General features: G+C 51.2%; 1 non-coding gene across 1 annotated transcript; it reads right to left on the bottom strand.

The window, feature by feature from the left end:
• Nucleotides 1-3,606: 3,606 nt before the first annotated feature.
• On the bottom strand, nucleotides 3,607-3,680 carry TRNAI-GAU. Its single transcript has one exon. It is a non-coding gene; the product is annotated as a tRNA-Ile (tRNA).
• Nucleotides 3,681-13,957: the final 10,277 nt, after the last annotated feature.

Raw genomic sequence — 13,957 nt, 5'->3', positions numbered from 1 at the left:
AGAAGCCCTCTCTGCTCCTCAAATTCTGCAGCACAGGCTGCAGCAGGAAGCCCCGGCCAAGGCCCTCTGGATATCTGGCTCTCTGGAATTCTCCCAGGGCTCAGGGCCCAGGCAGCCCCTCTTGGAACTGCCACGTCCAGTCCTGCCACAGCCAAGCAGTGGCCACAGGAATGAAAAGGATTATGGCTTTGTGGGACATTCAACATTTAAAAAAGCCCTGTGAAGGCCGGAAGAAGTCCATCTGTGGGCTGCAATCTCTGTTCTAAATTTTAGTGTTGATCTTGCTAAAATAATGTCTTTGTGTTTTTATCAGGGCCTTTCTGTGGCTTGATTTCCTCCAAAGGGGGAGACCATAGTGATGGGAATCTTAGACCCTTTGGTTGTCCCCAGGTCACATCAGGCACCTGTATGTCCTGTGCTGACTGACCGGATCTGCTCCCCAGAATGCACTCGCAGGCACCAGAGTGGACTTTGGCAACAGTCAAAGGCATTGAATTTTTGCCAGCAAATAAGGTGGGGCCTCTCCGGGAGCAGACGGTGTCAGCTGTGCCCTGCATTTGCAGAGAGAGGATCTGCTACACGGCCGCGGGCATGGGGTTCTGGTACAGTGGGGGGAGTCCCACAAACACCCCGTCCCCAGGCTAAGCAGATTAGGGATTCCACCTGCGCTTCCCTTCAGTAATCCCTGCATTTGATTCTCCAGCCAAACAGAACAGGCCAGATAGAGATGGTCATGATTTCCATTTTGCAAGTGAAGAAACCGAGGTTCAGCAAGTGACTGACCCTAGTTTGCATAGGGACTACATTCAAGCCCTCAGAACTAGGACCACTTTATAGCAAATTTCCCAAAGGCCCAGAAAGGAGACTCTATGGCTATTGTGGCTAGTGGGATTTCTTTCCCTTTGTAAATTTTATTTTTTAATCATTGTACAAACTCCATGTTAACATCCATGACAAGAACCCCAAAAGACCAAGAGATAATCCCCAACCCACAGACATCACGATATTATATTTACACATGCTTCCTTCCAATTGTTCATATGAAAATCCTATTTCCTTGCCTCTGGAATCCATATTTTCCACATTTCTAAAATACTAATGCATTTTATAGTTGATGTATACACATAATGTACCTGGATTTTTTTTTCTTTCCCACCAAGAAAACAAAATCTCTTGGTAGATCAATGATGTGTCATAGAATCAAGGAAATAGGATGGGTCATTTTGCAGAGATGTAATAAAATCATCAGTGTGACTTGCTTCCCACTTCATTCACTTCCCTGTATATCGCTCGGCATCGGCAAAGATTTTAAAGGAAGGACGACCAGCCCCGACTGGATGAGACCCAGTGTTTCATAATCCCTGGCCAGCTGGCCACCCCCACACTGGGCACTCGGGCAATGTGCTAACTTTAACATAAGTCAAAACAGCCTAGGTTGCAGGTAAGCCACTGCTTTAGAAATTCCCAGGGGAAATGGGAAGGAAAGAAACTGACATTTGGTGAGTACCTATGTGCCCAACATGTGTTGTGGGATTTGAGGACAGGGGAGGGCTTTTCACCCCAGATTGTAAAGGAAAGGATGTTTCACGACTCTGAAGTCAGGGGGGGAAGGTTTCCAGTTGTATAAGGGAGAAAAGGGAGACTAGCTTGACTTGTAGTCTTTCCTGACCCTTGGTAATTAATAACCATGGTAATAGGTTTTTTTTTTTTCCTTACAAAGTGTCTTTAAATTGAATGTCTCTTGTGAAGCTGGTCATTTTCAGATGTGTCAAGTTCCTGGTAGGCACCACCTGTGCCTCACACCTCCTCAGTCTGAGATGGTGTACCCCAAATTTTATAGAGAATTAGAATCACCTGGAGGTCTTGTTAAACCACAGATTCTGGGCCCCACCCTCAAGATTCTGATTCAGCAGGTCTTGGGTGGGGTTTGAGGATGTGCATTTCTAACAAGCTACCCCGTGATGCTGAGGCTACTGGTGAGGCTAGGATCACCTGAGGAGCTTTTTTAAAAAATGCAGATGCCTGGCTGCCACCCACCAGATTCTGACTTAATTGGCCTGGGTGCTGCCTGGGCATCAGGTTTCCAAAGCTCCCCAGGTGATTCTCATGTGCTGCCCAGTTTAGGAGCCACTGGGCTTATGGGAAAAGCCAGCAGACGTGATTACAGTCCCTTACATTTCATGGACAACCTCTACAGTCTTCCCAGCTCGGGCCCATCGGGCAGGGAGTCTCTGAGGGGTGGAGGGCTGTCCCATACAAGCCACACCTGTATCCCTGAAACCAAGTAAACTGTTTGCTAATGCTAGGGAAAAAATGCATAAACCTATTACCGATTAAATCAGGAGATGTCATACTATAAAGCCAAGATTTCTGGTTTCTCTGGATAAGCCTCTGGACCACATGGCTTGGTAGGCCAGAGCTGGGCATGGTCATTCCCTTATATAGGTACACACTTGCCAACTCGCACAGTCCCCATCACTTCTTTTTTTAATTTTTAAAATTTTTTTTAAAGATGACCAGTAAGGGGATCTTAACCCTTGACTTGGTGTTGTCAGCACCACGCTCACCAAAGTGAGCCAACCGGCCATCCGTATATGGGATCCGAACCCGCGGCCTTGGTGTTATCAGCACCGCACTCTCCCGAGTGAGCCACAGGCCGGCCCCCCCATCACTTCTTAGTTTATTAACCGCCCTTGGCCTGAGACTCGCATTGATTTTAGCTGCTTGGCACCATTTACTGCTCATTCCCTGTTAGTGGGCAGGTGTGTATGGTCAGGTGATCTGGGAATGGAAACTCAGATCAGTACTTTCAAATGGAGACAGGAGATATGGGGAAAGGACCGTGTGTGTGTGTGTGTGTGTGTGTGTGTGTGTGTGTGTGTGTGTGTATTGGGGGTGGTGGTCAGTGGTCAGGCCCCACTCTTAGCCTAGAAGGGGGAGGGGTATTAGACTGAAACTCAGAAGACCAGTCTACTCCCAGCTCTGTCACTAATTTGCAGGGTGACCTTAGATAACAAACACCCTCTCCCTATTCCTCAGCTTCTTAATCTGCAAGGTCACAAGGTAAGACATGCTGATCTTCTGTGTCCTTCCTATTCTAGGAGCTAGAGAGAAGAGTCTGGGTCCTGCAACTAGAATTGGGAGAAGGACCCTGGGGCTAGGGAGGGAGACACCTGGGCCCCAGGATGCAGGCTGGGAAGAAGTCATGGCTTGTGCCTGGTCTATCCAAAGGCCTGTGCCATCCCCAGTTTCCCAAACCTGAGCTCTGAGTCCCCACCCATGGGCTCAGGACTATCCCAGTTCTTATACCAACCTCGATACAAGGCACTGTGGGTAGTGGTTATCCCCAGGCTCTGGAACCTGATGGGCCCAGTTTTTCTGCTTTGCCGCTTTTCTGGCCGTGTGGTCTCAGGCAAGTTCCCAGACCCCGCAGGGTCTCAGTATTCTCACATGTAAAATGGACTAGTAATGGGTTGCTATGAGGCTCAATGCGCTAAAGCCTGGAGAGCATTTAGCAGAGCCCTGTGTGTAGCAGATGCTCAGAGGTCACCACCATCATCATCATTTTTTTTTTTTGGGTTTTTTTTTTTTTTTTTTTTTAGTGTCTGGCTGGTATAGGGATCGAACCCTGGACCCTGGTGTTATCAGCATCACGCTCTAACCAACTGAGCCAACCAGCCAGCCGCTGTCGTCATTATTGAGAACAGACACTCTAGTTGCACCCTGGCCCCTTTCACTGTGCCCCCCCCCAACCATAATCTCAGCCCCAGCCTCAGATAATAGGGATCCCACTGCTCTCAAGTTTCCATTGAGCCCGAGTTCCCTGAAATGCAGCTCTGGCCTAGCCCAGGTTCACTGAGTGGTTTTCAGATTCCCCATAGACCTGACCCCACAGAAGGGCTTGCCCTCTGCCCTCAAGCCCCAGCCCTGCTGCTTCCCCTGCCAGATGCTATGCTCGGGTTCCCCAAAGCATCCTGGACGTGGAGTCAGACGCACAATGCTCCCCAGTTGTATGACTTTGGGCAGATTACTTAGTCTCTCTGAGCTTTTGTGAAATGAGAAGAAGAACCTCCACTAAATTCTAAGCTCCATGAGGGCAGGGATGGTGTCTGCTTGATCCACCAGTGTATACCTAGCATCTAGTCAAGTGCCTGGGACACGGTAGGTGCTCAACAAATATTGATTGAATCAATGAATGGGTTGGCCTAAGGATTAAATTGACTAATATGTGTGAATCACAATGCCAGCCACACAGTAGCCACTAAATTAATGCTTCTTGGCTCTGAACTGATCTGACTCCCTGGACTTTTGTATTTTCCTCTTTGCACTTCCTTGTGGCCTTTCTGTTGGGATATATCCCAGGAACTTTGACTGTAGACCACCAGGAACTTGGCCATTACACTTGGCTCCCATCTATGCCTCCCTGGCCAATTTAAACAGTGCAGCCCCAGGGCGTGTCCCACATCCTCAGGCCACATCATCCATCCTAATGAATTCAACAACCACCTGCCGGTACATTCATTCACTCATTCACTCATTCAACATATTTTAAGGAGTGTCTCCCATCTCCACATCTTCTCCCCAGACTTCTCCCCAGGCTTCAGATTCTTACATCTCGTGGGCTACTGGAAGTCTCCACCTGGACCTGCCATGTTGCTGTATAAGGCCAAATCAGACTCGCCTATTCTCATACCCACTTCTTCTCCAGGGCTCTCTAAGCTGCTGGTGCCACTGCTGGCCCTGTCACCAAGAGAGAAACCCAAGAGTTGCCCATGACCAGACACCCATCCAGAAACCCAGGCCTGAGAATTCATTTCCTAAATGCTTCTCACATCCCGTCCTTCCCACCCCTTTCTGCTCCATCAGCTCCGTGACCCTCAAGCTCTCTTTCCTGGGTCCCCCCACCTCCACTGGTCTCTCTAGCTTCCCTTTCTCCCTCCTGTCTATCCTCCCGGTGCTGTTCCCCAGAGGATGCATCTCCTGCCCCTGCCTTCAGTGCCTCCCAATTGCTCTCAGTCCAAACTCTCAGGCGTCCTCAAGGCTCCCATGGTCTGGCGTCCCTGCCACCTGCCCGGCCTCATTTCCTGCTCTTTCTTTTTTTTTTTTTTTAAAGATGACTGGTAAGGGGATCTTAACTCTTGACTTGGTGTTGTCAGCACCATGCTCACCCAAGTGAGCTAACCGGCCATCCCTATATAGGGACCCGAACCCGTGGCCTTGGTGTTATCAGTACCACACTCTCCCGAGTGAGCCACGGGCCGGCCCCTACTCTGTCTCCTACTTCATAAACAGTCCCCTGGCCGACATCATTCTGTCTCACCTTCAAGGCTTACTCCTTCTGCCTGAAATGCCTTTCCTTACTCACCTTTGCAGGCCAGTTCAATGTCACCTGCTCCAGGAAAACTTTTCAGACCCACCCAGCCTAGATTACAGACTCTTCAGCTCTGCTCCCATATTACCTGTGCATGACTCCATGGCTGTGCTTACCACATCACTGTATAATTATCTGCTTGTCTGGCTTCTCCATGTTTATTCACTGTTCTGCCCCTCTGTGCACAGTGGCTGGCACAGAGTAACCCCTTTGCAGATACCATCACTTTGTAACAAATCACCCCATAATTTGTGGCTTAAAAGTGCTATTTTATTTTGCTCATGGTTTTGTGGGTCTGGAAGGTCTCAGCCAGGCAGTTCTAACTTGGGGTCTGCGGTGGGCTGCAGTCACCCAAAGGCTCAACTCGGCTGGATACAAGATGGTGCATGCACGTGGCCACGGCGGATGCTGGCAATTGGCTGGGCATTAGCTGGGCTTTCCACTGAAGTGGCACATGTGGCGATTCCAGCATGGCAATCTCAGAGTAGTCTGACTTCTGACAACAGCCAGGTTTCCCCCAGAGCCAGCATCCCAACAGAGCCAGAAGGGAGCAGCACAGCCTTGTCTGATCTAGCCTGGGAAGTCAGGCAGTGTCACCTCCACTGCGCTCTATGGATTATAAGTGAGTTGCTAAGGTCAGTCCACATTCAAGTGGAGGGGACAGAGACCCCACCTTTCAATGGGAAGAGTGTCAAACAATTTGCACACATGCTTGGAAACCACCAGAGGCCCCAAAACATGTTTGTCGGATAGATGGTTGAACGGACAGATGCCAAATTGCCCCCCACCTATCCCAGCCAAGAATACCCAGCTCTTTTCTTCCTGCCTTTTCCTCTTGTACCACCGTGACCCCAGCACATTTGAGGACTGGCAGGGCAGAGTGGCCTGGTGGTGGAAGAATCCATGGCCTCTGCCTCCCAGCCTGCTGCCCGCTGGTGTGAGATGCTGGACAAATCCCCCTCCCATCCTGGGCTTCAGCTTCCCTACCCGGAAACAAGGTGCTGGGCCCGATCCTCCCCACCTCCCACCCTCTGCTCTAACTTTTAGGCATCTCCATAATTCTTTCTTTCGGAAAAGGCAGCTGGAAGTGATGTCAGTCCCAGTTTGCAAGGCTGCCCCAGCCCTCCTGTCTCGAGGGGTCTGGGGGAGCCTGCTGCTTTTTGTTTTTCCTTTTGGCAACTGACCAGTGCAAGGATAGAACCCTGGACCTTGGTGTTATCAGCATCACGCTCTACTCAACCAAGCAAACCTGCCAGCCCAAGGGGTCTGTTTCTTAATGACACAAGCACACACATTGTGCTTGACTCTGTGGCGTGAGAAACTCAACTAGTTCGGAAGTGTGCAGAGTAACATGTGAGGTTCCCCTGACCTTTCCGCCCTACCTCCCTGCGGAGGTGACTGCCCCGTCGGCTCAGCCAAGGCCCTCGGCCCTTTCAGACAGCCGCTCTCGGCCCGCTGCAGATACAGAGACGGCTCTCTGGGGTGTGAGCTTTGTGCTTTAACATCAGTGAGATCCTACCGCTGCTGCTGTTCTGCAGCTCGCTCTTCTTCACTTAATTTTATGTCTGGGACATCTCTCCATCATTCCAGCCCCGTTTTTTTACTGCTCCATGATAGCGCTAGTATGAACGCTCCACCGTTCATTTGACCGTTCTCCATCTTGGCAAACATTTTGGTAGCTTCCAGTTTTTCACAGTTTCACGCAGCCTTGCAAGGGATAGCCTCAGGCTGTGCTCAGCACTGCACGGAATTGCTCTTTCCAGCAAGCCGAGTTCAAATCCTGGCTTTCAAATCCCAGCTGCAAAACGCGAGCTGTGCGGCCTAGGCCGGCTCGCGGTGTGGACCGGGGCTGCCCGTAGCCCTGCTCGGTGGCCCGGGTCGGCGGGGGCGGCCGCTCATCAGAGCCGGGCCGGGCGCCGGTTACGTAACGGGGCCCGTAATGCTGCTTCGCTGGTCGATGGACCCAAATGCAAAGAGGAAATTATTGTCCTGACGCTCGACTCCCTAATCCCATGCGTCTGCCGCCTGGCGCCCCTCGCCGCGCGCCGGAAGGTCGCGAGCGCGTCCCCGATCTCTAACCTGGTCGCTTATGCAACCGCAAGCCCTGTGGCGGCGCTTCCCGGGCTCCGGGCACCGTAAACACGGCCGCGCGGGGCGCGCGCAACACGCGCCGGCTTTTTTCGGTCCCTCCCAGGCGCGGGCAGCTCTGCAGCCGCGGGCGGCCGGGGAGGGCCCGGGGTGGCCCCGGAGCGCAGGCCTCGGGCACGTTCCGGTCGCCGCCGCCTGAGGGTCCTCTCTGAACCTCGGTCTCCTCCTCGGTCTTTCCTCCTCCGACTCCGTTCCTGCGCGCCGCGCTCAGGGATCCATCTTTCACGCGTGTGCCCCCCAGAGACCGGTGGCAAGTTGCTTGTTGCACTGTTGCGTGTTCTGGAAGGGCGGGAAATGGCCCACCGGTGTGGGAGGGTGAAATACACGAAAGGAACGCCAACGCTCTGGAATACTGTGTAGCTGGCTTAAAAAACAACAGGGATAGATCAACATGTATTGACAGGGATCAGATTGTTAAATGTCTAAAAATAGCAAGTCACGGAAAAATACACACTGTGGTTCTACTTGTGTTTTTTTTTTTTTTTTAAATCCGTAAATGTGGAAATAGAAGGATACATTGAACTGTTAACATGGTCACCTCTGGGATGGGGGACCAGGGTAGGGAAGTGGCGAGGGGTGAAAGAGAGGTTTGGATTTTTACTCTCTTTCTGTGTTATTTGAATCGTACAGAGTCTGTATTTGTATGTCACTTGTGTAATCTTAAATATTTGCTTTTAATGTTATGGGGGAGGAGGAGCAGGGAGCCTCCCTGACTCTATCTTATTCTCTGGAGGCAGCGGTCAGATCAGGAGTGGGACTGGCTGGAAGGCGTCTGCTTCCCACCCCCTCCACACACTCCCCTAGGCCGGGGCTTCAAGATGTCTGGCCACTGTGTTTTGAGGTCTTCTGACCAGCAGGAGGCTGCTGGAAGTCTTGGGGCTGAGGTAGAGTGGGACCTCTGGCCTGGCAGGGTGAGCACTGGACTGGGAGTCAGAAGCTTGGTTTCTAGTGCCTGATTTGGCTCAAGTGGCCACTTCTACTTTATGCCCACTGCTCTGGGTCTTGGAGGGAGGAGCTGATGATACCTCTTCTTGGGCCCTGTGGCATCCTCTGCCAGGGCCAGTGGGAGGAGGTGCCAGTGCCCCCCGGCCAGGTCTGAGACTCAGGGCTGCGTGTGAGGCCTCAGCCACATCTGGAGAAGTGCCCCTGACTTGGATTCTCTGGGCAAGGCTCCCTGTGGACCCCAGAGGCCAAGGGCTGGGACGTGTTTCCCAAGCCACAGGGCACTCCCCTCCTGAGACAAGCCCAGCCTGTCTGCACAGCACCCATCAACTGGACATTTGGAAGCATCCACACAGTTGCTGAGAAGCAGGGAGGAGGCGGCTTGTACACAGGGGGGCCATCTCCCAGCATGCTGCACACTTCACCACGCAAATAATTCCAAGAAACCCTGTGTTGCACTCAACCAGGTTTCCTCACTTCGCAACTTCTTGGGACCTTTAATATGCTTGGGTACATGGCAACTCCCCATGAAGGCACATCAAGTGCAACTTTTACCGAAAATATATTGACTCAGGAGCCCCTTTCTTCCAGAGCATCTCACCAAGCCAAGGTGCTACAGAACAATGATAGCAGAGGTGGCAGACAGGCACAGTTTGGAAAAACTTAAGATGAGGATGAGTAAGTATAAGAAGGTGTGAGAAAAGCAGAGGCCACCTCACCTGCAACAGATTTAAAAAAAAAACAACAGTCCTGCCAGTAGGATGTGTGTGCGGTAGAGTGGGGGAAGCATGTCTGCCAGAGCAGGTGTGTGAGGCCGACAATAATCTCTTTTCTTGGAGCTGGGCTCCTGGACATGTGCACATATGTGCACACACCTAGGCACATACTCTAGGACACACATGCACACAAGCATGTGCTCACATGAATGCACATATCTCATGAGAGCACTCACATACAAGCAGCTCACCACGCAGAAGCAGAAGAGTACACGCCCACACAGGCCCCTATGCCCATGCAACCCCATAGCTCGCACACGAGAAGGTAAGTGCGCAAAACATGCCAGAGCACAAAATGGAGGCACACGTGTCCACGTGCACGAGCCCAAGCATGTACAGACATGCACATGGCACACCACCCGCCATCACCCACTCACATACACACACTGGGGCACACGTGCAGATGAACACAACTGCAGGCACGCACAGTACCCGCACGGTATGCCCTTCTCCCACCTCTCCACGGAAGCGGGGCCAGTGCAGGAGGGAGTGAAGTTGTGGTTTAGAGGGAAGCTGAAGGACTCCTAACGCACATTGAGCAAAGCAGTTCACAGAAGGCATATGTCCTTCGAGTATTTTTATCTTTAGCACTCATGTGTCTAGCAGCGTCTGGGTGGCTCCGTATTGCTGGTAGAAAGGAGGACAAGTGGCTGGATTTTAAAGCAGATGGCCTCTGAGTGCAGAGAAGGGATACCCCTCGCTCTCCACCCTGCTCCCCAGGGTTTCTCCATCCCTCCCCCAACATACTGGGTCCCTGAGAGGCCTGCCCAGGCCACCTATTTCCCACCAGGAAAATAGCTGGCAGGGCAGATTCCCCAGCCCCTGGAGAGAGGGTCTGGCAGCCCCCAGCCCCAACCTATCTCCCTCTCAGGAGCTCAGCTCTCCAGGGCACTGTGGGCCATGACCATCAGTCTGGGGCCTAGGCTGTGGCTGACTATTGAGGCCCCTCCCCAGCTGCCCCCACTGCATGCATGGATGGTGTTTTCCACTGTTCCTGATCTGGCAGAAGGTCTGGGCACGTGCCCTGGCCTTCTGGCTGGTCGAGGACAAGCTGGTGGATTTCGAAAGCTATTTAATCCGTGGGTTCTGACGCACCCAGTTCACTGCCAAGCAGGATCTAGTGCCCACGGATCTGATGTCAGAGGGCGGGAGCGGCCTCAGCCTGGCCCTGGCATCACTCCGTTCTCCTGCCTACATGGCAGCGTGGCAGAGCCGGCAGAGGGAAAGAAGCAGCCCAAAGCCTTCGTGTCTTGAATCCCAACCATTAGCCTGTGAACATCAAAAAATGATGTTGTAAAAGAATAACAAGGAAAAATAACCAGGGGCTATTAAGTGGAGACAGCAGATAAGCAAAACATTATAATCTTGTGTTTATTTTAAAACAATAATAAATGTATTTAGGCAGAGGGAAAAAAGCTGGAAAAACTAACAGCAATTATCTTTAGAAATTTATCATTTGACAAATATTTATTGAGCACTTACTATTTGTCAGACTGTTCTGGGTGCTGGAGATATAGGAGGGAAGAGACAAAAACCTACAGGAGGCTTGTATTTTAGAGAGTTAACAGATAATAAACAAAATATACAAGTTCGACATATATATGTTAAATCATAAGCACAGTGGGAAAAGGCAGGAAAGGGGGATATGGCAAATTGAGGGCTGTAATTTTTAACAGATTTATTATTTGGAACAGTTGGACGGTACAGGGATCAGACTCTGGACCCTGGTGTTGTCAGCACCACACTCTAACCAACTGAGCCAAGTGGCCAGCCCTTGAGCAGTGTGAGATTTACAGAAAAATTAAGACAGTACAGAGAGTTCCGAAAAAACCTACTCCCTGCACCCAGTTTCCCCTATTATTGACATCTTACATTAGTATGGTACACTTGTTGCAATGAATGAGCCAATGTGGATACACTGTTATCAGCTAATGTCTATGGTTTATTCAGATTTCTTTAGTTTACCTCATTTCCTTTTTCTGTTCCAGGATCCCATCCAGGGTACCACGTTCTGTTTCATTGTCGTGTCTCCTGAGGCCCCTCGTGGCTATGACTGCTTCTCAGACTTTCCTTGTTTTTGATGACCTTGACAGTTTTGAGGAGTTCTGGTCCCATCTGTTGTAGGATCCCGCTATACTGGAACTTGCCTCATGTGTTTTTCATGATTAGACCAGGGTTATGGGTTTTGTGAAGCCAGATCTCAAAGGTAAGTGCCCTTTTCATCCGAAATCATATCAAGGGTCCATACTTTTAACATGATTCATGTCGATGTTGAGCTTGATAACCTGGCTGATGTAGCATTTGCTCACTGTAGGGGTCTCCGCTGCAGAATTGCTCTCCCCCGCCCCTCTCCATACTGTGCTTGGAAGGAGGTAACTACGTGCAGCCCACGCGTAAGGTCTGGGAGTTACGCTTCCTCTCCCCTCCCCACCACCCATTTAGGGCAAAGTATCTACACAAATTATTTGGAATTATTTTGCAACAGAGATTTATCTCTTCTCCCCCATTTATTCATTTATAATTAATATATAATTAATTTATTAATTTATCCAATCACTTGTTTATAATGGACTCATGGATTTTTGTTTTATGTCTGGGTTATAATCTAATAATACCTTATTTTGTTGCTCGATTGTTCCAGCTTTTGGCTGTCGGGAGCGCTTTCGGTTGGCTCTTATGTCCCTTTGACATATGCCCATCAATGTGGCTCTTTTTTTTAAGTCCTTCCTTACTCTCTGGCACTACAGGATGCATCAGGCTCATCGTGCGTGTTTCCTGCCCCAGTCCTAAAATCAGCCATTTCTCCAAGGAGCACTGGATCTTTTCATTTATTGGAGAATGGTATTAGAAACCAAGATCTGGGCACTAGATATAATCTTTCACTTTTAGTATGGTGGTTAAGAAAGGCTTCTCTGAGAAGACAATATGTGTGTGAAGACGGGAAGAAGGGGAGGAGCAAACCATGGAGACATGGGGGAGGAGCTTCCAGGAAGAGGAAAGAGCAAGTGCAAAGGCCCTGAGGCAGGTGCATGCATTGTAACCAAGGAACAAGGAGGCCAGTGTGGCTGAAGCCAACTGAGCAGTGGTAGGAGCTGATGTGGGAGAGGTGGAGGAGCTGCGGTCAGTATGATCCTCAGAATGACAAGTTGCTATTGTAAGATTCCAATGAGAGAAGATGTTGGCTTAGATCAGGTGGTAGCAAGGGAGGTGGGGCGGAGGCGGATTCTGAATACCTCCTGAAGGTAGAGCTGCCAGCATTTGCTGACAGACTGGATGTTAGGTGAGAAATAGAAGGATGATGCTAAGGTCTTTGCCTGATCATCTTGAAGGAGGCAGTTGTGATTAGCCACGTTGGGAGAAGGTTGGAGGAGTGGCAGGTTTGGAGGGGATTTCAGGAGCTCACGTTTGGGTCTGTGAAGTTGGAGGTGCCTGTCATTCCACCCAAGTGGAGATGTCAAGTAGGCAGCTGTGTGTAAGTCTGGAGGTCAGGGGGGGGGACTGGAGAGATGAAATGAGAAGCACCCCCACCCCGCCCCCAGCCCGGCCTGTTCCCTTGGCGTGGGCTTAGGCTCTCAGCCTGAATCCCACACGGGACCAAGGAGCCAGCCCTCAGCCATGAGGGGCTTGGTCAGCTTCCAAAGAGTCCTTGGCCTGGCTGTGTACCGGATGTACAGGACATGCCCCCAAAATGCCCCCCAGTGAAGACTGGGCTTTCTGTCCAGCTGAGGGTGGGACTTGGGGCCATATCTACTTTTCTACTTGGGAGGTAACAGCAGGGGGTCGCTGGACTCCTGAAACAGGAGGGACGGAGGGGAGGGGATGAGGAGAAGGACAGAAGAGAGGAGAGGGGAGGGGAGGGAATAGCAGATGGGGGGTTCCAAAGATGAGGGGAGATGAGAGGAGGCCCTGGGCCATCTCTGGACGCCACAGCTGTCACAGAGGCAGCCGTCACAGGAGTCCTTCTTGCCCCCTCCCTTCCATCAGCACCACGTCTAGTCCCTCAGCCGATGCTGTGGGATCCACCTTCCCGATCTACATGGACTCAGAGCACCTCTTCCCTCGACGACGGCCTCAACCCCGGCCAGGCCACCACTTTCTCTGACTTGTCTCCTCCCGCTTTTGTCCCCCACAGTCTGGTCTCCTCAGAGCGGCCAGAGTGCTCCTTCTAAAAGAAAAACAAGATCAGGCCACCCGTTCACAAACCCTCACCTCTACAGTGGAAGGCCTCCCCAGGCCCCGCTCCAGTCCTCTCACAGCAGCCTGGCTGCTGCTGATGCACCAAGCCTGTGTCCGCCTCAGGGTCTTTGCACCTGCTGTGCCCGCTTCCTGGATGGCTCTCCCCCAGCTAAGTGTCTATTCCTTCGCTTCCTTCAGGTCTCAGCCCAGAAGTCCCCTCCCTAGAGAGGCTTTCCCTGCCCTCCCATCTGAAATAGATTGCCCTCCACCCCCATCACTCACTGCCCCTTACCCAGCTTACTCTTTCTTAAGACTTATCACCCCTTGGGCCGGTGTGGTGCTGACAACACCAAGTCAAGGGTTAAGATCCCCTTACCAGTCATCTTTAAAAAAAAAAAAAAGACTTATCACCACTGTATAGATAGCTATTTAAGTCTTCCCCACCAGAATATAAGCTCCACCAAGACCAGGCCTTTGTCTTGCCCACCACAGTACCCCCGGCACCTGGAACAACCCCCAGACAGGTGGGCGCTCCACTGATACC

Source organism: Galeopterus variegatus, unplaced genomic scaffold (assembly GCF_000696425.1).
Source record: "Galeopterus variegatus unplaced genomic scaffold, G_variegatus-3.0.2 Scaffold395, whole genome shotgun sequence".
NCBI classification, from domain to species: Eukaryota; Metazoa; Chordata; class Mammalia; order Dermoptera; family Cynocephalidae; genus Galeopterus; species Galeopterus variegatus.
The sequence above is the reverse complement of the archived record's forward strand: the minus strand, read 5'-3'. Positions and strand labels throughout refer to the sequence as shown.